Source organism: Lissotriton vulgaris, chromosome 5, assembly GCF_964263255.1.
Source record: "Lissotriton vulgaris chromosome 5, aLisVul1.2, whole genome shotgun sequence".
Classification (NCBI taxonomy): Eukaryota; Metazoa; Chordata; class Amphibia; order Caudata; family Salamandridae; genus Lissotriton; species Lissotriton vulgaris.
This window is the reverse complement of record NC_141693.1, coordinates 1,612,505,508-1,612,529,208: the sequence shown is the minus strand read 5'-3', so window position 1 is coordinate 1,612,529,208 and position 23,701 is coordinate 1,612,505,508.

Below are 23,701 nucleotides of genomic sequence, written 5' to 3'. Positions count from 1 at the left end.
CCGCTCCGTCACCAGCTACAGTTGAGCTGTGCTGGTGACGGAGCGGTTCCGTCATGACCCGCCCCGCTCTTTAGAACGCCCGCGCAGGCGCGAAATCAGCGCCGCGCAGGCGCGGCGGCCGGGCCATGACGGAACCGCTCCGTCATCAGCACAGCTCAACTGTAGCTGATGACGGAGCGATTCCGTCATCAGCATGGAAGGGGTTAAGTAATATGAAAAGAGGTGGGGGGGGGGGGTTGTCTAAAAGATATGCTTTCTTAACTTCGCTGCTCATGCTGCTGAACTAATCTGTGCCAGGACTCTGTGCACTGATTAGTTCACACTGGTGCACCACACATGAATATAAGAAAGGCCACTTCTGCTCAGGCCCCCTGCCCCAACTGGGCCGGCCCAGCGAGAGTCTGGGAATCACAACTCTGCTCCCTTTGTAAAAAGGAGGTAATAGAGGCCCATATGCCTCTGGTAAGGGCACTCAGTCCCCCACCGGCAGCGCTGGGGGCATGTGAACAGCACCGACAGAGCCTCCATGCTGCCCAGAAAAGCAGCCCACAGCTGCACCTCAGATGCCGGCCCATCGCCCACTGCCTGAGTGCGTGCTTTCCCAATCCGACCCTGCTTATTGGAGTGTAGTGACCTTTCAAATCCTTTGGTCTAGTACCACTGGATCTGCTGCACCACAGAAGGCTAAGCCCCTGCTAGTATGCCAGACGTTAGGAGATAATTCAAGAGTTACTATTCCAGTGCGAACCTTGAAGAACCCCTCTTTCTTGTACTCATAGTCCCACAACTACCTTTGACAAGGGTAGATTGGGAGTCAAAAATAAGCCCAGACTCCCTAAAAAAAAGTGGTTCAAATTTGCAAATTGTGTCTTTTTGCAAAGCACTGCTTCAGTGTTTTTAGTATTATAAAAAAGAAGGATGGGAGTCTTTAAACAAGGTACGTTTTCTTAAATGTACTGAGTTTTAAGAAAAAAAAGCAAATGTTGCCATGCCATGGCGACTGGTTCAGACTCTACTATGGAACGAATACTTCAAGAGGTTACTGCTGTTGGCGACGTTTGGATGGAATGGAGACATCCATCTCTGCTCTTATGACTGAGACTAAATCCATACGTGCCGATATTGTAGGATTCCAGAAACGCCTTGATGGTCTCAACGACCGAGTTACCACAGTTGAGAATGGCCTACAATATACCAGACAGAAACCAAGAACTTCTCTTCCTAAGAAGCAAAGTAATTGATTTAAACGATAGAAACCGCTGTGCACTTTTTTGGTTTTCCGGAAGGAACAGATGCTAAATCCTTTCTAAAAGCAACTCTTCTGAACATTACAGGCCTCACTTTTGGCCCTCCATTAGAAATGCAAAGGGCACATCGTATTGGCCCCCCTAAAGTTGGAAAGAATATGCAGCCACCTACACTCATTGTATGTTTTTTGTGACATGAACAAGCTCGTCAAGTAATCACAGCAGCACGTACGCATGGTCCATATATTTTTGACAGTCATGAGATCCGAGTATCAGCCGATTTTTCCAGAGAAACAAATGACCGTTGCAAAGCCTTTCTCTCTTTTCATCCTCCCCTGCATCAGTTAGACAATAAATATGGTCTCTTTGAACCAGTGTGGCTTCGAATCACCAAGGATGGCATATCAAAAGGCTTTTTGAAATCCAGATGACCTTCAGTGTGAAATTAATATAACTTACAGTCTGCAATCTCCAGGTGAGTTTTTTTTTCAACACATCTTGTTCTGATACCAGACCTACATTTCTAAAGTTTTATTATTTTAAAATGTTAACTTTGACTGAAATTTGGGGTGTGCGTAAGCTAATTTCTTGAGTGTGTTTTTTAGTTGTTAGACATTTATCCTACAATCATTTTCTTTGAGGATTTGTTTCACGCAGACCTAGCCACTTGCGAATATTACTCTCAACAAAACAGGGTTACTTCTAAAGAAGGTATACTGTGGCCAGTATGGGGGCTTTGGCACTGCTCCCATCAAGGTTAAAATCGTGTTCCAAAGTTTGGTGATGTCAGAGGCAATCAATTGTTTGACCACGAAAATACCACTGCAATCAACTATATTCATCCTGTCGTTCAGGCTTCTCAAAGGAGTAGCTTGTGAGCTACTGGTAGCTATCTCCGGCTAACTTTAAGTAGCTCTCCTGTGTGCTGCCTATTGAACTAAATTCAAAGCTTTTGTTTAGTTGAATTAGTATATGTATACCAAAACTGAAAACTGTGTATTTGACATGAAAATGTGTGCATTTTCAGTACTCATAAGCTGAGGTTGGAGAAAAACTGCTAGATTTCGAAAATATATTTAAAGCTGTTATGCGAGTAATACAAATTACAAGGTGTTGAGCAGACTATTTCTAATTTGATTAACTTGTTGCAAGGGCTATTGCATCTATGGCTGTTATGAACTACCCATATAGAGGCATTCCATATTGACAAAGCATTTTTTTACATTACTGCTAGCAACCGTGCCTGATGCACGGAGGCGATCACTGCTGGTAATCTTGCATATAGTGGCCAATAATGTAATCTTGTGTGATGTGGTTACTACTACATCTCTAATAACATTAGAAGCTCTGGGGGATTTTCATTGAAGAGACAAGCATTTGCAATGCAATAGGTCTCGCATTAGGAAAGTTTGAGCTATTGGTATTGTAAATGACAAATTTTTTATGTGTGTTGGTTTTGAAAATAGCGAAATTAATAGCTTTGTCATTTAAATGCCAATAGTTTTAACTTTCGCAAACGTGACACCTATGGCATTTGTAATGCAATATGTGTTGTATTTGCGTGACTTACATGTATTGATATTACAAATAACAATGGCTTTTAATTTGTTTTAATAATGAATACTTAAATAAGTTATTGTAAATTATGGCAATAGCTTAAACTTTTGTAAATAACTTTTATGAAGATTATGTTCAGTGTATTTTATTGTGACGAAAATTCAAGAACAGAAGTGAAATATTAACATCTTTTTGTGACATTTGCAATAAAGTTCGAAACATTGAGAGAACATATTTGAACCAGTTGTTGTTGAATGGTTGCACAAAGTGATGGTGTGGCGTTCAGTGGTGCTGAGTGATGCTGTGCGTTCAGTGGTGCTGAGTGATGCTGTGGCATTGAGTGGTGCTGAGTGATGCTGTGGCCTTGAGTGATGCTGTGGCGTTGAGCGATGCTGAGTGATGCTGTGGCGTTGAGTGGTGCTGCGGCATTGAGTGGTGCTGTGGCATTCAGTGGTGCTGTGGCAATTTAAAATATAGCAAGGCGAGAGCTGGAGGGGCCTTGTGAGGAACCAGAAACATTTGAAGCTAACAAGGATGGCAGAGAGCTGATGAAAGGGACACTTGTCGATGCCTGACGCTTGTGGATGTCTGATGTTTGTTGATGTCTGATGCCTGATGCTTGTGGATGTCTGACGCTTGTGGATGCCTGACGCTTGCGGATGCCTGACGCCTGTGGATGCCTGACGCCTGTGGATGTCTGACGCCTGTGGATTTCTGACGCCTGTGGATTTCTGACACCTGTGGATGTCTGACGCTGGATGTCTGATGCTTGTGGATGTCTGACGCTTGTGGATGCCTGACGCCTGTGGATGCCTGATGCCTGTGGATGCCTGACGCCTGTGGATGCCTGACGCCTGTGGATGTCTGACGCCTGTGGATTTCTGACACCTGTGGATTTCTGACACCTGTGGATGTCTGACGCTGGATGTCTGATGCCTGTGGATGTCTGACGCTTGTGGATGCCTGACGCTTGTGGATGTCTGATGCTTGTGGATGTCTGATGCTTGTGGATGCTTGACGCTTGTGGATGCCTGACGCTTGTGCATGCCTGACGCTTGTGCATGCCTGACGCTTGTGCATGCCATACCCTTTTTGGATGCCTGACACTTGTGGATGGGTGATGCTTGTGGATGTCTGATGCTTGTGGATGTCTGATGGGTGATGCCTGTGGATGTCTGATGCCTGTGGATGTCTGATGCCTGTGGATGTCTGACGCTTGTGGATGTCTGACACTTTTGGATTTTTGACGCTTGTGGATGCCTGAAGCTTGTGAATGCCTGACGCTTGTGGATGCCTGACGGTAATGGTGTGTGTGTGCGCCTATAAAGCGTGCACTGACGGCTGTTTGTGTCTGCCTGGTGGAAGCGTGCACTGATGGCTAGTAATGTGTGTGCATGGTGGAAGCGTGCACTGACGACTGGTGATGATGGCAGGTGGTGTGTGTGCCTAGTGGAAGCGTGCACTGACAACTGGTGGAGTGTTTGCCTGGTGAAAGCGTGCAGTGACAGATGGTGGTGTGTGCCTGGTGGAAGCGTGCACTGACAACTGGTGGTGTATGCCTGGTGGAAGCTTGCAATTATAGCTGGTGGTGTGTTTGCCTAGTGAAAGCGTGCACTGACGGCAGGAGTGTGCCTGTTAAAATGTGCACTGACAGTTGGTGGTGTGCTTGTGCCTAGTGAAAGCGTGCACTAACGGCTGGTGGTGTGTGCCTGGTGAAAGTGTGCACTGATGGCTGGTGGTGTGTATACCTGGTGGAAGCGTGCACTGATGGCTGGTGGTGTGTGTGCTTGGTGGAAGCATGCTATTATAGCTGGTGGTGTGTATGTTTGGTGAATATGTGCACTGACGGCTGGAGGAGTGTGCCTATTAAAACGTGCAATGACAGCTGGCGTTGTGTGTCTGTCTGGTGAAAGCGTGCACTAACGGATGGTGATGTGGGTCTGATGGAAGCGTGCACTAACGGCTAGTGGTGTGTGTGCATGATGGAAGTATGCACTGACTGGTGATGATAGCTGATGGTGTGTGCCCATAGGAAGCGTGCACTAATGGCTAGTGGTGTGTGTGCATGGTGTGGTGGAAGCGTGCACTGATGGCTGGTGAACACCATTGTGTCCATCTATTTTCTTAGGTGCACCTTCAGCTGCAGAAGGATGACACGGTTTTCGATTTAAAAGATGTGGTGGTGTAACGAGCAAAGATTGCCCCCTGTTTTCTATCACCAACATTCTGGTTATCGTACTTTTCTCTTGCTTCAGGGCTGGTGCAACAAATTACTTTTTACACACAGCACAGAAACAAACAAAGACAAAAGTTACCACACAAGTAACACTTATGACTGACAGGGAGGTCAATGCCGTGGTCTCAAGCTTAGTATTCTGTGGTACGACCATGAAATAGGAGTCCTAATTCAATTGTGTCACCAGTGACGTAGCCAATGTATCATGGGCCCGAGTGCAAAGAAGCATATGGGCACCTTGGCCGCTGTTTACATTCTGAAATTCAGCAATAACGAGGGTTCAGTGGAACCCGGTGCCACTGCACCTGTTAACAATATGGTAGTTACACCCCTGTGAAAATCAATACGTATGCTGTTGAAATCAATGAACACCACATACTCCCTAAAAAAGTCCACAAAACTTTCAGGGGTGCGCGTGTGCACTGTCAGTTTTACAATGCGTGCCAGGCGAAGCTAAACTGTGAATTCCAAATGTAGTTCGAGTGCTCCTTACGTTTTCACAACACGTGGAAACTTGAACCCTGCTTCTAAACTCGTTCCATGGACATGTTTCAGCAGCCAGGCCTCGAAAATGTACCGTAGAGCTGAAAATCAAAATTTGCGCAGGAACAATTTCCCCGAAAATATTTTAAAGACTCATTACATATAGGCACTCTCAGTGTGTCAAGGTAACATATTTCACCAAAGAAGACACCAGTGGGAGAACCTTGGGTTCTCAAACTTCCAAAGTTGATGCGTGACAAACTAATCCAGTAAAGGTTTTTGCTTTTCATTCTGGGATTTGAAGTGCTGTTGGTCCCAAGTTTAGATCAGGGCTGCAAGTGCCACAATAGAAAAATCATGACTGCATCACCTGTTTATGCAAACAAATGGAAAACCCCAGGGCTCTGTATAGATACAATGAAGTCTGTATTTGACACCTTAAAAGAATCTGATTTTCGCTCCAGAAAGTGGAATTCTATGTATGTATGTAATCTCCCGAATGCCTTCAGGCGGCAGGGATAAGGTAATCAGCAAGGGTTTGCACCACACCTGGGTGCACAGCCTGGGCGCACGCACAAGCAGCACTTAAGAAAAGTCTGGCAGGGAAAGTATTTCTGGGTTATACACTTTCTCCCTCTCTCTGCGGGAAACCCGGACTTGGCCAACAAAGTCATGCATGACAACTAAGACAAGTCCAAAACAAACCCGCAAAACACATTTCGGGGAACCAAACAAAAGTACAAAAACATGTTAAAAGTAAAACAATGACAAATCGTTGCCTTCAAAGTGCCTCACTGAATATTTCCGTCACATTTCATAGGACATTAATTTGAAAACACAGTTCATGGCATTTTGTCATGTTCAGTGAAGGTATGCCTTTTGGTGCGGAACGCTTTTGTTTTGGTAAGTGAAGGTATGGTTTGAGCTCCCTGTAACGCTTGCTGCGCTGCAATCGCTGGTCAGGATGTTCTTGGAAATAACTTCTGTGACGTATATATACACATCACTGTGTACATGTGCTCGATGTGGCGAAGTAAATACAAACAAAACAAAATCGGCTCAGCTGTTTGAACTGAGTGTGAGAGCAGCCCGGATCAATTAGTAGCCTAAAAATAAAGTTCCAGTCTGATAAAGGCTCGCGCATCCATTCATCCTTCCGAGGTCGGAAAAACGTGAGTACCAGTTTTTGTGGGTGGCAACTACTGTGCCACTGTAAATCACACAGACACCTATGACAAGGTATGTAACGATACAGAAGTAAAATCAAACAAAGCAATAAAGAACAGTACGATGTTGCATCATGTCGGTGGGTGTAGGGATGGCTCTCACTCCTTTTTGCCCCCTCCCGTATAGATTTACTTTCTTCACTGCACAAGCAGGACTACAGTATCCAGTATGCACCTTCACAAATATGACTGGATGATCTCTTCACTGTCCCGCAAGCTCCCCAGCGCTCTCCCCTCCCCCGACCCTGTCACCGGCTGCACACAAACACTCACCAGCATCCCCATCACATCAGTCCAGAGCCTGGAAAAGCCATCGGACATGCCCGTCTCCTCCTGGGGCTCTGGACAAGCCGCTTGGTCCTCCTCTTCCATGGCTGCTCCCCCACCTCAGCAGTGTTTCAGCCCGGCAGTGTCAACAACCCTTTGCCCCGGGCTGTACCTAGGGGTGCTGCGTTTTTAAAAAACTTCTCCGCGGTCCCGGGGCAGCTTCACCATGCTCTTCAATCTCTGCTTAATCCACCTCACAGGGGAGCCACTGAATAGTCCCTTGGAACAGCGGGCAATGGGCAGGTCGAGTCCCACTCCCTAATTGCGAATCCCCCCGGGATCTCCAGGTTCCTGCCGGCTGCCGAGCGCTGGACAGTGGAGTTGACATTCCTTCGAAAACTTTTCCTAGCTAGACGAGGCTGCTACAGGCACACTCCAGCTGAAGGCTGGACTGCACCACAGGGGGGCGCACCAGAGGAGTCTTTAATGTTGAGCACATGACTCATTCTCCTGGAAGGCTTTGCAAAACGTAACACACCCTACAAAAATATATGTTTCAAAATAGTCGGGTTTGCGCAAGGAGTTCTAGCGAGGTGAAAGCTAAGAGGTAGCAAGAAGCATAGAGGATCACTTACAGACTCCCCTTACTCCTGAAATGGACTCTCCCGACTTCACATAATTGCTCACACTGTCTGGGGGGGCTGCCTGCGCATGTGCGCCATCCCTAACCTTCGTTTTAGTGGTGAGCCCCGGAGCGAAAACGAAGTGCCGCAGCTGAAGTCCCGGGTCCCAGGAGGGGCCCCGGGTGAAGACCCGCGGGGAGACTGCGGGGCTCCCATGCCTATGGGGAGAGTCCCGCTTCATGCTGGCCTGACAGAGGAGCTCGAGTGCTTTGCGTGTTCCAGATGGTGCGAGCCCGTAAGGGAGGGGTAAGGGTGTGTGCCTGCGTGTGTGAGGTGTGTGTGAGTGTGTGAGAGTGTGTGAGAGTGTGTGAGAGTGTGTGAGTGTGTGAGTGTGTGAGTGTGTGTGTGTGCGACTGAGAGAGGCAATCTGAGGTAGGGGATGGGCACAGCGCCGGGCTGGGCGTGCGCGTCCACGAGGTGCAATCTGCGCGCGTGTCCGAACCCTGTCTCAGATTCCCAGGAGACCGATAACAATAGTTGTGGAGCTAAACGCATGCTACGCATGCGCACTCTAGCTAGACCTAAAAAAGGGCTAATTACCCTGTTGTGGTTCATGTTTCAGGAAAATTATTTGTATCCATCCAGTCTACCTATTGCAACCAAGAGGAAATAGGTTATACAAATTAAATACATTTTTGGGTCTGTGTTACAGGGGTTGGTCTTATTTTAATGGATTGAATGGGTTAAACAGCCCACGGACATACCATGGTGAGTCACCCAACTGGTCAGAACATTTGTCTCCTTGGCAAATAAAACATGGGACTTTTGACTGGAGGTACTATTTAGACCACCAGCATAGATCATCGAGAGGATTGCTCAGATCAGGTCATGAGCCTCTGCGGAATTCCCAAAAGAGGGTTCTGCTTCTCCAGCTTATGGTCCTACAAGAAGCATCCTCATGATAGTTAGATAACAGATATTTTAATGGCTCATGTTCAGTCTGTTCTTCTAGATCTCCACCCTTGAGGTATATGTTGAGTCAGAAAGAAATCAGATACTGGCAGCTGTGGGGGTGTGGCCTAGCCGAACAGCATGATGGCCGCTCATTGAGAGGGTTCTGCCAGCCACAGAAAATCCTACATTTATCTGCACTGTCCGGTGATCCCCAGATCCCAAATTCACTGGATCGGGATACACAGAATCTGAGGTTGCAGATACTGGTGCCAGAGTGGAGGAGGCTGAAACGGGAGGGCTTTCAGAAGCCAGGCCCAGAACACAAAATGTGGACCTAATGGGCCTCCACAAGGAATGATAGAGAATCGATATGTACACTGCCGGACACCGAACGCTGGAGCTGGAAGCACCCCGGCGGCCCACGGAAAAGGCTTCAAATACCAACTGTCTGGGGGTGGCAGAGAGGCCGGCTGCATGAGCGGGATAGAGAGGTGAGTGGTGGCTTTTCCCCCTCCACCCACCCCCGCCTTGGAGCTAGTGCTGCAGCTGCTGTGTTGGGTGTTGCCAGCATGGCCTGTGGCTCGAGGGCTGATTTGGGCAGTGAACATACGAGGGTCGTTAATTGTGCATAGCATCAGGATGCACCCATAAAGACCGTGGGTAGGCTGGGTGGCACCGAGGGGGGGGGCCACAGTGCTGCCTGTTCTTGGAGTAATGAGGCAGATATTGGAAACCAGCGGAAAGAGCTCTGAGTGAACTGGCACCTAAGAGACTGATGAAGATGCTTCTACGGTGAATATGCCTGCCTGTTAACTTCCATGGACAATCTGTAGGTCTGTAACTATACACAAGAATACCTGCTCAGGTCAATTGCATCTGTTGAGTTGTAGTAGCCTGCACTCCTGGCGACTGGTGTACTGTGTATTGCGCCTTACAAGTGGTGAACCGTTTAGGATATCTTCTGATCGCTCCAGCCCGAGCTTGGAGAACTGATCGAGCGGGGCAAGGCCATCGCTGTCCTGCCCCTGCTGGCTGTAGTTACTGTGACTCAACAGACTTGAACAGGATTGTGGCTGCTGGTCAATCTATCAAAGCTAGCACAAGATGGGGAAAATGGACACTAACATTTTTTAACTCAGCTTTGATGGCAAAAGGCTGAATTGACATAGGACACTGATGTTTCCTCTAGGGATGAACTTGTGCAGCCAGACATAGACCTTTGCACCATACTATTGGAAGTGCAGTCCAGCCTCAAAACCATATACGGGAAACTGAATACTTCGACTGCTGGTCTAGACCAAGTAAAAAAAGAGTGGATGTTCATGAAACCGGGCTGGATGCGCCTGAAAATAGAGCATCAGACAGACATGAATACCAGGTCAATACCAAGGAACAAATGCTGAAGAAGGAGAACGTTCTGTCAGTTATATGGGCCAAGAACAAAGACTTTGAAACACGCTCTCATCGCAATAACATGTGCATCACAGGAGTGCCTGAAACCACCACCATATCAAAAATGGAAAACTTTGTGGAGTTCCTGTAAAGAGACTAGTTTGGGACAGATCTATCAACCATTTTCATAGAGGAAAGAGTACACCACTCCCTGGGCCCTAAACCCCTGTTGGGTACACCCCTCAGCCCATTATTGCTTGGATACTAAACTACAGAGACCTAGATGTTATCCTATGACTGGCATCATACAACATCTGACTTTTTTATCCAGACTTAAACCCCAAGGTACAGGAGGCCTGTTGTGACTTCCAGTCTGTGAAGAGACTGCTCAAACAGGCGGGCACCCCTTACGCTCTTCTCTACCTAGCAAAATTTAATCTTTCTTATGAGGGTAAATCTCATTATTTTACAGATGTTGAATCAGTGTTGAAATTCGTGAAGCACATTTGTGACCCAAAACATTCTTCCTCACCGTCCCCTAGAGCCGGGGCAAATGCAACTTTGAGTGACAATGACTAACCATCCATAACAAAACTCTCTATTAGGGCAGGTACCCAGAAAACCTTGAAATAACTGAGTTGGCAAAATGGTGGCCCAGTCCGGATGATGGTTAAAGTATGTCAGATGGGTGGTGTCTCCCTTTCTAAAATGTTATTATGCTGGCAGCGGGCACGGCTGGGGACCAAAGAGGCACTTGGTATGCTTGGCTACCTCACTAGCCGAAGTAAGTTGGGGTGGGTAACTGGGCACAACTTAACTGGTGGGTTGGTGTGGGTGGTGGGGGCAGTTTCTGAAGTTGTGCTTAGGGTTATGCAGGAAACAAATTCTTAGTTAGAAGAACGCGTGTCCGAGCACAATTAAAGTATATACAAGACAGGAACTTGGCAAAATGTTGGTGTCTGTGAGACACACACAACAGACTCAAACATGACACTTGGGCTGCCCAAAGAGGAGCGCACATGAAATGACCTAAGATGACGTCAAGCACATTTCTCACGTGGAATATTCGTAGTCTGAACAACCACAGGAAAGCGTGACTGGTACAGTCTTATCTACTCGGGCACAAGATTTACATATGCTTCCTACACAAAATTCATCTTACTACTAAGTCAATGTCCAGGCTGCAAGCAAGGCACTGGGGCCATACATATAAAGCAACATACTGGAACTTCTCCACAGGGGAGTCAGAGCTCATTCGTAGAGACCTGGGCTGGACCACAATACAATATCTGTCATATCCAGAAGGAAGATGTGTCATAGTGGATGGACACATTAAAGGGAAAGGCATTACACTGGTGGCTGTATACAGCCCCAACACAGATGCCTCGCATGTTTTTTCTGCAGGGTTTGGGTAAAGTCACATAGGTGGGCACTGACACAATGATCAGTGGAGAGAGGGCAGGGGGAAGACTTCAATGCAATTATAGATACGATGGACAGATCAGGTGCTGCCCGCTGCTTGCATCCCAGAGGCATGGCCAAGTTGCAGACGATTAAGGAAGATCGATTCCTAGTCGACATATGAAGTAAAATACACCCAGATACGTTAGAAGGTATCCGACTTCCATACACAAGGCGTCATCTAGATTGAATTTCTGGCAGGTGACTTGGGACGCTGCCTCTTGGACAATGGAAACCAAGCACATTGCATACACACACTCTCATATCACACCCAAGTCTTGCTCAGATTATTGCTACCCCAGCCTTTATGTGACGACTGTCTCCAGAGGCACTAGTAGATCTGGCCTTTAAAGAAGAAATCTGCAAGGAAATACTGAACTACTTCTCAACAAATGAACACTCAGTACAATCCCCGGAAAATTTATGGGATGCATTCAAGATGGTGATAAGAGGGGCATGCATAGCCAAATAGGAAAGGGTCCTAAAAGAGGCACACTAAGGTTGAGAAAGAAATACGCGCCACAGAACTTTCAAACTAATGATATCAACCTTCTGGCCACCCTAAGAGAAAAGATAACAACAGATAGAGAAACACGCTTCTTGAGCAGATTTTTCAGGCCCGCAGATACGGGGAAGGGGAACAGACAAGGTAAAATTCAAGCCACTATGCAAAAAAAAGTCTTACACTTTTATTTTGATGCAATTAGACACGGACTTCAATCCAATACGAGACCCAGCCACACTCCCATGTCATATCACAGATTTGTATACAAAACTGTACACTTCCTGCTCCTCCCACGAAACACACACTAATTGACTATTAGGACACAATACAGCGGGTCTGGTTATATGGGGCCCACAGAGGTAATTGGATGTACCATTTACTGAGGACAATGTCATTCAAGTGATCGAAGGCACGCCAGGAGAAAAAGCCCCAGGGTCAGACAGACTTACAACCTTATTTTATAAGGCATATGCCCAGCTATTGATGCCTTATCTGTATAAAAGTCTATCAAGAGGTCCTTGAGAATGGCACTCTCCCACCGTCTATTCGGGAGGCATTAATAATTACACCTCATGCCTGAACACAACTGCAACTCATACCGCCCATTACCCTTGATAAATTTGGTTAATAAATTGCATGCAAAGTTACTGGCAGCCCGATTACTGACATTTTTACCTCTAATAATCTGTACTGACCAATCCGGCTTTATCCCGGGTAGATCTACCTCTCACAACCTACGCACACTTTTGCAGTGTTACACTTTCACCCTCAGGTACCCGCATTCACCACCATGTTAGACACCACCATGGTATTGGACACCGTGGAATGTCCATTCTTGCTTGCACTACTGGCCCGTATTGGGCTCAACACACAATTCATACAGTAAATATGCTTACTGTACACAGGCCACCATGGCACGGATCAGATTTAATAATGTAGTGTCCACACCATTCACAATTTCCTGCGGCACACGACAGGGGTGTCTGTTGTCTCCCCAATTTGTTATAGCAATGGAAGCCCTTGCGGCAAGACTTTGTCAACACCATGCATACCGAGGTTTGGTATTTACGACTAGAGATCTGGTGGCATCCCTATATGCGGACAACATTACACTTTATGTTAGCAATCCAAAAGGCATTCTAAATCCCATGATACAAGAACTGTTAACATTTGGTCAGTTCTCAGGGATCCTGATCAACTGGTCCAAGTCCGTATTCCTTCCCCTCATAGACAACGCGGCCATTCACGTTGCACTAACCACTACAGTGGGCAAATGGCCCAGTCAAATAACTGGGCGTCTGGGTCAGCAGAGACATGAAAGAATTATGGGAGAAAAACTATAGCTGTGTAATTACATGGCTAGAAGAGAGAATACCTATTTGGACAAAACTCCCTATCTCGATGGCGGGCCGAATAGCAATCGCAAAAATGATTGTCCCGTTTAGCTGCCGTATTCGTTCATCAATTTGCCCATATCCTTAAGCTCAGCTTTCTTTAGGCAACTTAGATACAACATGGTTGCCTTGGTCCGGGCAGGAAAGCAACCTAGAATAGCATGAGAGGTCCTAACACTACCATTTCTCCAAGGGGGTTGGGAACACCAGATTTCAACCTGTACAAGCAGATAACTTTATGGCCCTTCCCCAGCCAGGAGACAGTGCTCCTCTCAATATGTCTGACACTCTACTCTATTACCAATTGCGGGCAACTTGCCATACATTCCATGATACATTCCCGGCTCCAACCCAGACCCTTGCTGCACTGAAACATTTACTGAAGGTAACTTCATCACGCAAACTAATTCCCAGATTATATACTTTCAAACAGAGAGCACATCCGATAATTTACCCATGGGTTTTGGATGCCTAGAGCTCCAATCTCACGCCCCCGGTTACAGCCTAACCGTGGATCTATTGCTGCGGCCAATTGGAGTTCCTGTCCCCGAACTACAGGCTACAGATAATCCACTTCAAGATCCTACACAAAATGTATGGAACACCTGTACAAATCCTTGACATGGGTCTCAGGGAAGACAGCAAGTGTTGGCAATGCAAGCTGCCAGATCCCACATCTCTTCACAAGGCATGGCATGGTACTGCCCACTGATAGTGAGATACTGGGTCAAAGTGTTCATCACTGTGTGATATTATAGGAGTAGAGGTGGACATTGCACCATTAGTGGCACTCCTAGATTATGTCAAAATCCCCTCTAGCCCCCGTTGACCACTGGCTTGTCACAATGTTGTTGCTGGCCAAGCACAGACTAGCAATGCATGCGAAGGGGACACAAACCCATCCATTGACTCATGGATCAAAGATGCTACATTTTGTCAAGAACTGTCCACATTCTGGGAACTCATCCCTCTCGCTTCTAGGCCTCATGATCTTTGGGCTCCATTTCTATCCTGGCTTAGACAGAGAATCAGCCACCCACAGCGCCCACAGGAGGAACATTTGCTAATTGAACTCCCAGCCCAAGCGATACAGTTCTGATGCCATTGTAAGATCTGAAGTCAGCCTGTGTTTTAGCGATGGGAGAAGTTGGTAGCCGCCAAGAGCACCTACATTGGTTGTACCATTGATTTGATGTTTTCATTAATGTAAGCCAATGTTATTGTGTTTTGCCATGTGCCCAACGATTTTTTAAGAATGAAGTGACAGCTGTGACCTGTAACAAAGGATGTTATCAATTCCCTGCACCTAATTGTTATTCCTGTTTCTTTCGTTGTTTAAGCCTCTTTGTCACAGTGGCTATGCACCATGTGGAGTATGTTGTGGCTTTAAAATACTAATTCAGTGTGTGTGTGTGTGTATATATATATATATTCAATGAAAAAACCATAGGTTATAGGCCATATATAGTTAGGAATTAGCATTTACAAAACCTTATTTTACTCGCATAAAACCATTGAAATTCCATATATAGTTAGCTAACTATAAGCGCTAACTATATATCGCGCACCCGCAATCCACTGCTGATGATGTCACATATTACATCATTCATGACATGGTCAGTGACATCACTGATGACATCACTGATCAAAACAACCAGTGATTGTATGTGTCTGTAAAGTTTAAATATGTTTCACATATTGAAGAATGAGTGGATGTATAAGTGTCTGGATGAAGAATTTAGTAGGTGCATGACTGACTGTATGAGTGAGTGATTATATGGCTGAGATACCCGCCACCCCCTCTCAACACAATCCCCAAAAGGAGGGAAACCGGAAACAGTTCTTAAAGTTTTTGGATGTGGGAGGGAGTGACCCTCCCGGCCGTATTTATTAAAACAAAAAATTAAAACATTAAACGTTTCATGTTATGTACAATTTCATTATCACATTGCGATGTTTGGCTAACCTTAACATATTCTCTAATACAGAGGTTCTCCTAGCCGAACTAGCATCCTACAAAACATTCTCTAGAAACACTGAAATTGTACATCCTAACGTTTAAGGGCCAACGGCAAGGTCATAACCGGTGTCAAGATCCCTAACCAGACTTACCCCTCCCACTTGGGAGGGGCGACAGCACAGAGGCTTACCTCAAGTGCAACTACTAACAATTTCCCTTGACTTGACGGGGGCACTTAAGACTCGACGCCATTTAAAGGTCGTTCGAAGACTTGTGTGTGGTATCTGGAAGGTATCGTGGACCTCCCCCCACCCCACACAACTTACCGCATCTGCCGTCGCAGATGACACTGGCCCCGGGAAATTCCCCAGGAGGGGGCTGTAACCCCTCCTACAAAGGAAGGGGCCTTGACCGCCTTTCCTTTACTTCCGGCGACCCGCCCTTAGACGGGACCGCCTCCCCCTTGAGGGGCCAATGGCCACCTCTCCCGAGCGCTCCCATCCGTGTTGGGTGACGCCCACTCATAGGGATCTACCAATTAGTGCTCACCGATCATGACCTTACCGCCTACCAAAATAAATACGACAATTCTTACTCAAACCCAGGAAAACATTGGTCGCTACGACCCAAAGAACATGCTTAAAATGCAACACTACATCAGATCATTTTAATCGTAACAACTTACACGATATTCACCATACTTTATTATGATCAACAACAAACTGATACTTTCACAGCCTGTAAACGAAACGGAAAACATACTTATAACATTCACTTTATTGCACGATGACTTGCTGTCCTCAGGGGCTGGTGGGTGGGTCAAAATTGGCTCTTCGTTCTGTCCCGAGCTCACGGGTAGCGAGGAGGTGCAGCTTCGGAGCACAAGAACAAGAGGACGTCTTCTGGTCTTGCGTCTCTCTTTATCCGTCTTCAGGGCGGGCGAGAACCCGCCCCTGCCTGCCCCTAGGGCGGGGCTGGCTACGTCGGTGTCTAGGCCAGCCCACTCTAGGGCGGGAAAAAGCGCGCCCTGGCTACGCCGCTTCGGGCATACCAGCCGAGACGCGCCTCCCGCCCAAAAATGGCTTCCCGGGGGGATCGAGGCACTCCGCCATACGTTCGGGGGGACCGAGTGGTCGCCCCTTTTCATATGGCTGAGATACCCGCCACCCCCTCTCAACACAATCCCCAAAAGGAGGGAAACCGGAAACAGTTCTTAAAGTTTTTGGATGTGGGAGGGAGTGACCCTCCCGGCCGTATTTATTAAAACAAAAAATTAAAACATTAAACGTTTCATGTTATGTACAATTTCATTATCACATTGCGATGTTTGGCTAACCTTAACATATTCTCTAATACAGAGGTTCTCCTAGCCGAACTAGCATCCTACAAAACATTCTCTAGAAACACTGAAATTGTACATCCTAACGTTTAAGGGCCAACGGCAAGGTCATAACCGGTGTCAAGATCCCTAACCAGACTTACCCCTCCCACTTGGGAGGGGCGACAGCACAGAGGCTTACCTCAAGTGCAACTACTAACAATTTCCCTTGACTTGACGGGGGCACTTAAGACTCGACGCCATTTAAAGGTCGTTCGAAGACTTGTGTGTGGTATCTGGAAGGTATCGTGGACCTCCCCCCACCCCACACAACTTACCGCATCTGCCGTCGCAGATGACACTGGCCCCGGGAAATTCCCCAGGAGGGGGCTGTAACCCCTCCTACAAAGGAAGGGGCCTTGACCGCCTTTCCTTTACTTCCGGCGACCCGCCCTTAGACGGGACCGCCTCCCCCTTGAGGGGCCAATGGCCACCTCTCCCGAGCGCTCCCATCCGTGTTGGGTGACGCCCACTCATAGGGATCTACCAATTAGTGCTCACCGATCATGACCTTACCGCCACAGGTCCGGATAGTTGACCGGCTATCCGGACCCCCCACAAAACTCCTACCTAAAGGTCATGTTTTAACGACTTTAACCAAGCTAAGAAGTCTCCTATGAGTAACTCATTCCCCACCCTTGACAAATGCACACCATCCCCCAGATACATACTGTCATCATTAATACAACTATGCGAGATCGAATGCAATGTCTTGGCACGGAACAACCTACTCACTTTGTTATTCAATTTTCTAACAGAATGATTCAAAGCAGGGATCGAGATAGCCCCCTGCCACACTTTTCGTGGGATCATATGAGACCACGCAATTATGCACCCCGGAACTCTCCTCGCTAACCAACTTACCGTGGAAAGCATAGCCTCCAGGAGAAGTCGTCTACCGGTGGTGACCAAATCATTGCCCCCCAAATGCACTATGACTATGGACGGCGGTGACCTTATCCGCTCTAACAGACCCTCAAAGAATGCCTGAAACTGGTCAATACAGAGACCGCCCCTTCCGTAGAAGGACACTCTGTACCCGTATTCCCCAGGTACGTGAATCATGTCACCTGCTTTGAATACGTCTGCGGCCCGTCTCACGTATGAGTGGCCCACGACCCACACCTCCTTCTTCACAGCCGGTGACGTGCGACCGCTGGCCTGGTGTTGGGTCGACTGCACAGTCCGCCCTGCCGCGTAGGCTTGCGCAACTGAAAACAAACAAAAGACAAGAAGCGTGAGTACATGATTACCGCTTCACAACATGTGCAATCGCACGTACCTCTTATAACAATTGGAGGACCAGCGCCCCACACGTTTTACTTGTTCTACATTAAGACCCCTGGCTGTAGCTTCAGTGGCAGCCCCTATTCGAAAGGAATGGGTCCCAAATTCGCCCGGGTCCAAGCCCGCTGCGGCAATGGCCATTGCAAGCACCCGCTGAAACTGAAACCTCGTCAGCGGGGTGGCGTCTGCATGCCTCAACAATGACCCCCCCCATGATGCCACCCTTCGTGCTAGGTAATCTTCTAAGCACTGTACCGGACACATGGATGACCCGGGGATCCTGCGAATGATCGTGCAGTCCCCCCTCCCATCTTGGTCGGTCTTGGACCTGAGAAAGGAGACAATCATCGCATCGCCCCTGATCTGAACATGTTCCCTGCACAAGCCCCCCGCCACATCCCGTTTGTTCCTTGCAACCAGCTCACTAACTCTCATAGCCCCGTGAAATGCTAGCGTAAATGCAGTCCGGAACAAACAGGTCTCGAAAGGAGACGAGCATGTGTTAGGGAGTGAGGCCAGTAACTGGAACAACCTATCCAGACCTATCGGTCGTCTTACGTCAACTCTGCGACCCTCTAGGCGTTGCCACCCACGCAGCGCCCTTTGTACTGTAAAAGACGCTGTCGGGTCCTGGATGCCATGGGCCCTGGCAACAAAGGAAATGGCGGCACGATGCCTTCGGGCCGTAGCCACCGATTTCCCAGCCCTCCGTAAAGACATCAGAAAAAGTACTACCCACTCTTCCTGACCCCAAAGTCCCCCTCTCTCTGCTCCCAAAAAGGCTAAATAGGCCTGAAACGCCCCTTCATATGCCTTCCTTGTCCTGGGTGCTAGACTCTCTCCCACGAGGTGACGAAGTTCGGGGCACCGAGAGACCAGAGAGCTTCGGGGAAGGGTGCCGGCTCTGGGTCCGCTGAAGGAAGGAAACCCGAGAAAGCCTGCATGTAAAAACGAGACAGTGCATCAGCCGCCTGATTCATCACCCCTGGGACATGTTGTGCTCTGAATATCACGTTCAGTTGCATACACAGTAAGACAATTTCTTTGAGCAGCCTCAAAATCAATTTACAACGGGCTGCCTGACTATTGATGCATTCTACCACGGTCATATTGTCGGACCAGAACACGACAGAATGATCTCTGAACCCTTCTGGCCAGGTTCTCAGGGCCACCAGAATGGGAAATAGTTCAAGGAAAGCAATATTACTCGTCAGCCCCTTCTCGTGCCACCATAGGGGCCACCTTTGTGCAGACCATTTTGTGCCGAAGATGGCGCCAAAGCCTATGCTTCCTGCTGAATCCGTCCATAGCCCGAGCTCTTCGGAGGACACGGCTGGCTTGTTCCAGACGACTCGGCCATTGAAGTCCGCCAGAAATGCTAACCAAATCCGCATGTCCTGGCGGACCTCAGCCGATAACCTTGTGCGATGATGACCCTCCTTTAGGCCGACCATCGATTGGGCAATTGAGCGGGAAAAGGGGCGAGCCATTGGGATCACCCTCAAGGCAAAGTTCAACTTTCCCACTAATTGTTGCAACTGATGCAGTGTAACCTTAGATGCCTTTAAACATACTTGGAGGGCTGTCCTGAATTTCAACACTTTGCCGGCTGGTAAACGGAAACACCCCTCCCTTGAGTCCAACTCGATCCCCAAAAACTCGAGGCAAGTCGTGGGACCCATAGTTTTACCCGGTGCCAATGGCACGCCAAAATGACCCATCAACACACAAAATTCAGCTAAGGCCTGGGCACATTCGGGATTTCCGGCGGGGCCAAGGAACAAAAAATCGTCAAGGTAGTGCATTACATTTCGGAAACCTGTTTTCTTAGTAAACACCCATTGCAGGAAAGTACTGAATTGCTCAAAATAAGCACATGATATCGAGCATCCCATTGGCATGCACCTATCCATGTAAAATGACCCCTGGAACCCGAATCCCAGAAGACGCTGATCGTCTGGGTGTACCGGGAGCAACCGGAACGCTGACTCGATATCTGATTTCGCCATCAACGTCCCGGGCCCCAGGCGATTCAAGATGGCTACTGCCTCATCAAACGATGCGTATCGCACCGAACAAACTTCTGGATCAATTGCGTCGTTCACCGAAAGACCATGTGGAGCAGACAGATTATGGATCAAACGAAACTCACCTGGGTCCTTCTTGGGGACCACCCCTAACGGAGAACAAACAAAATCCGGTACCGGGGGTACACAAAACGGGCCGGCGACCCGTCCCCGGCTAACCTCTTTCTGAATTTTCTCTTGCACTACAGATGTATGTTGTAAAACGGAAAGTTGATTTTTGCGAATCCCTACACCCTGAAAGTCCCCCACCGGGATGCGGAAACCATGTGTAAAACCGTTCCGCAGCACCCCGGCAGAAGTACGATCCGGGTATTCATTGAGCCAGGGAATCATTGCCAAGGTATCAATCGGGGTTGGTAAAGGCGCCCCTCGGACTAGTTTAGACCTGTTTGGCGCCTCCCTTACCCCCATTCTCACCCGTTCTGGCTCTGCACGATGACTCAGGATGGGACGACCCACACGTACTACACTCGTGCTTGAATTTACACGATCCCGGAGGCCTGGTACATTTCCCTTTGTTGTAATTAAAGCAGAAACCCTTTCTCCCTGTATTGCCTGCGGGCCTTGACTGATCGTCGGTGCTCGTACTTGGTCGAAAGGGCGTCCCCACATTTTGGCGGGAGTAATCAACAACATTGCTCCCAACCAATGGCATTTTTAACATTCCCGATTCTTTCATTTTATCCCATGTTACAGAATCGTAACAATCCCAGGTCAAACTCTTGTTATGTTCCTTTTCTTTTCTGAACAAATTGTCATAACAAAACCAATGGTTACCTTGATACGCTGTCGAGTAACCCATAATTCGTGATTGATAAATGGGAAACTCAGGAAGCAACTCGGGCCTACGTTCCCCCAAAATCGATGTAAAAATACCCCACGCATTGCCCCAGTTGCCAATATTCTCATTTACCTTAAAGGCGGCCATTTTTGCGCGCCAAACACTCGGATGCATTAGGTCCTTCTGACTTCTAACATGCTCCACCTCATAATGATCAACAAGCAAGGAGAAAATATTCACGTACTCCCCAGCCCAGATCTTTTCCTTTATAGCTAAAGGTACATGTTGTCCCAATCTCTCTCTACGAGAGGGTGCTGACTCGTCCCTTGCAATCGGCAATGGCCGCTTACCTGCACCGGACGCAGCTTCTGCCGCTTGCGGCTTGTCTATTCCCGCCAACGGCGCAGTCACTTTAGCTGCATCTCTCTTCTCACGAAGCCCTCTTATCAGCGCCTGTGCCTCGGCAGCCGTGGCGCCATCACAACTATCCCCCAACCAAGCTGCTAGCTGTGCTGCCAGCTCGGGGGGCATGTCTTCCTTGGATGTCGGGGTGACGACAACGGGGATTGGATTCCCCTCCATCGGTACTGGTGTCGGTGCCTCGAGCGGGGCAGAGGGAACCGGGACCTCTCCACCGGCTGTAACCCTTCTCGGCCTCTTAGGTCTCCCTCCAGCCGGCGCAGAGCCCGAACCCTCCTCCCCGTCTCGCTCCGCCAACCGTTTCTTTATGTCGGACACCTCTTTGCAAAGGGACCGCACCATCTGTTCGGTCGTCATTCTCTTTGCGCCTTTCTTGGGCATCTCTCCGACGAGGTATCTAGAAGACAAAGAAAAAGATCAAAACGCTCAAAATTGGCTCTTCGTTCTGTCCCGAGCTCACGGGTAGCGAGGAGGTGCAGCTTCGGAGCACAAGAACAAGAGGACGTCTTCTGGTCTTGCGTCTCTCTTTATCCGTCTTCAGGGCGGGCGAGAACCCGCCCCTGCCTGCCCCTAGGGCGGGGCTGGCTACGTCGGTGTCTAGGCCAGCCCACTCTAGGGCGGGAAAAAGCGCGCCCTGGCTACGCCGCTTCGGGCATACCAGCCGAGACGCGCCTCCCGCCCAAAAATGGCTTCCCGGGGGGATCGAGGCACTCCGCCATACGTTCGGGGGGACCGAGTGGTCGCCCCTTTTCAAATGTGTCTCACTGAGTACATGGGTTAGTGACTAAACTGTCTTAATTCGTGCATCAGTATGTTTGTTGTTGTGTAAGCTGCTGCATGTGTTGATCAGTAGCTATAAGAGTGGCCATATGGGTTATTGATTGGTTGCCCAAATATTTGAATGGGAGGCTGAGTGTGTGTGTGGGTGGCTGGGAGGTGCATGACTCTGTGCATAGATGTGTAAGCAGTTGATTCACTAGGAGTATGAGTTCAAGAGTGCATGTGGAAACAGCTATATGGGCGGTTCACTGTGCATGGGTGTGTTGGTGAGTGAATGGATTTCTCATTGCTACATGTGCAAGTAAGTACGTATGTAAAACACAATACATGTGAGAGTTGAGATATATAAATAACTGAACATAAGACCCAGTGAATGTGTGAGTGGCTGTATCGATCACTGTGAGCTTGTATCAGGGATTATATAAGAGAGTAAATATGTGTTATTATATGTTTGAATAAGTAAGATGTGTATAACTGTATAGTTGAGGAAATGGAGGTGTGATTGATTCTTTGCATGACTGACTAGGTGTGTGAGTAACTCCATGGATGAGTGACAGTCTGTGAGTGTCTGTTTATACTGAGTGTATGTAAGGTTATATTAGAGTCTGAAGAGGTTCATTGTATTATCACATGAGTGATGTGATCAGTGATGACAAATGAGATGTCATCAGTGATGTCATTTGAGTTGTCATCAGTGATGTCATCAGTGATGTCATTTGAGATGTCATCATTGATATCATTTGAGTTGTCATCAGTGATGTCATTTGAGATGTCATCAGTGATGTCATCAGTGATGTCACTGACCATGTCATGAATGATGTAATATGTGACATCATCAGCAGTGGATTGCGGGTGCGCGATATATAGTTAGCGCTTATAGTTAGCTAACTATATATGGAATTTCAATGGTTTTATGCGAGTAAAATAAGGTTTTGTAAATGCTAATTCCTAACTATATATGGCCTATAACCTATGGTTTTTTCATTGAATTTTCAAGGTTTTGTAAATGCAAATTCCTAACTATATATCCACTATAACCTATGGTTTTTTCTGTGAATTTCATTGGTTTTTTAATAGCAAATATGAAAAGCTTTAAAATGTCAAGTACGTGATAGATAAAAACATTTTCGTATTTATGCACGCTGATGTGCTTTGAACGCTGCCCCCCCCCCTCCCCTCTTTTGCCTTAGTAGTACTCTCTCTTTGCAGATACAGAAGGGTAGTTAACGCAGGCCTTTACCCCCGTTGTAATCCGTCGTACCTCCTTGTCTCTCCATTTGATTGATTGTTGTCCAAGCATTTACTGTTTTAGAATTGGTTCTCTTTGGATCATTCTCTATTTACAAACAAGCACAAAGTCGCAATACTCTGTTTAGTCTTTGCAGATAGTGAAAAATCGTGTAAAAAAATAAAAGTAATCGAGCAAAATCAGTAGGCCACTAATTGGATCTCTTTTTGACCTCGCTAAAATAGAAATATTAGGAACAACCCTTCTTGAGAAATACGAAAATAGTGAGATGAACTGAGCTCCACACCATGAGGGCTGCAAGACAGCTCGGCTCCATCACCCATCCCGCACAAAATAATGACAAACCCTATGCAAATATTAAAAATATAGACAACACACCAGCAAAGAAACAGGGTAAAACATTTTATTAAAAAA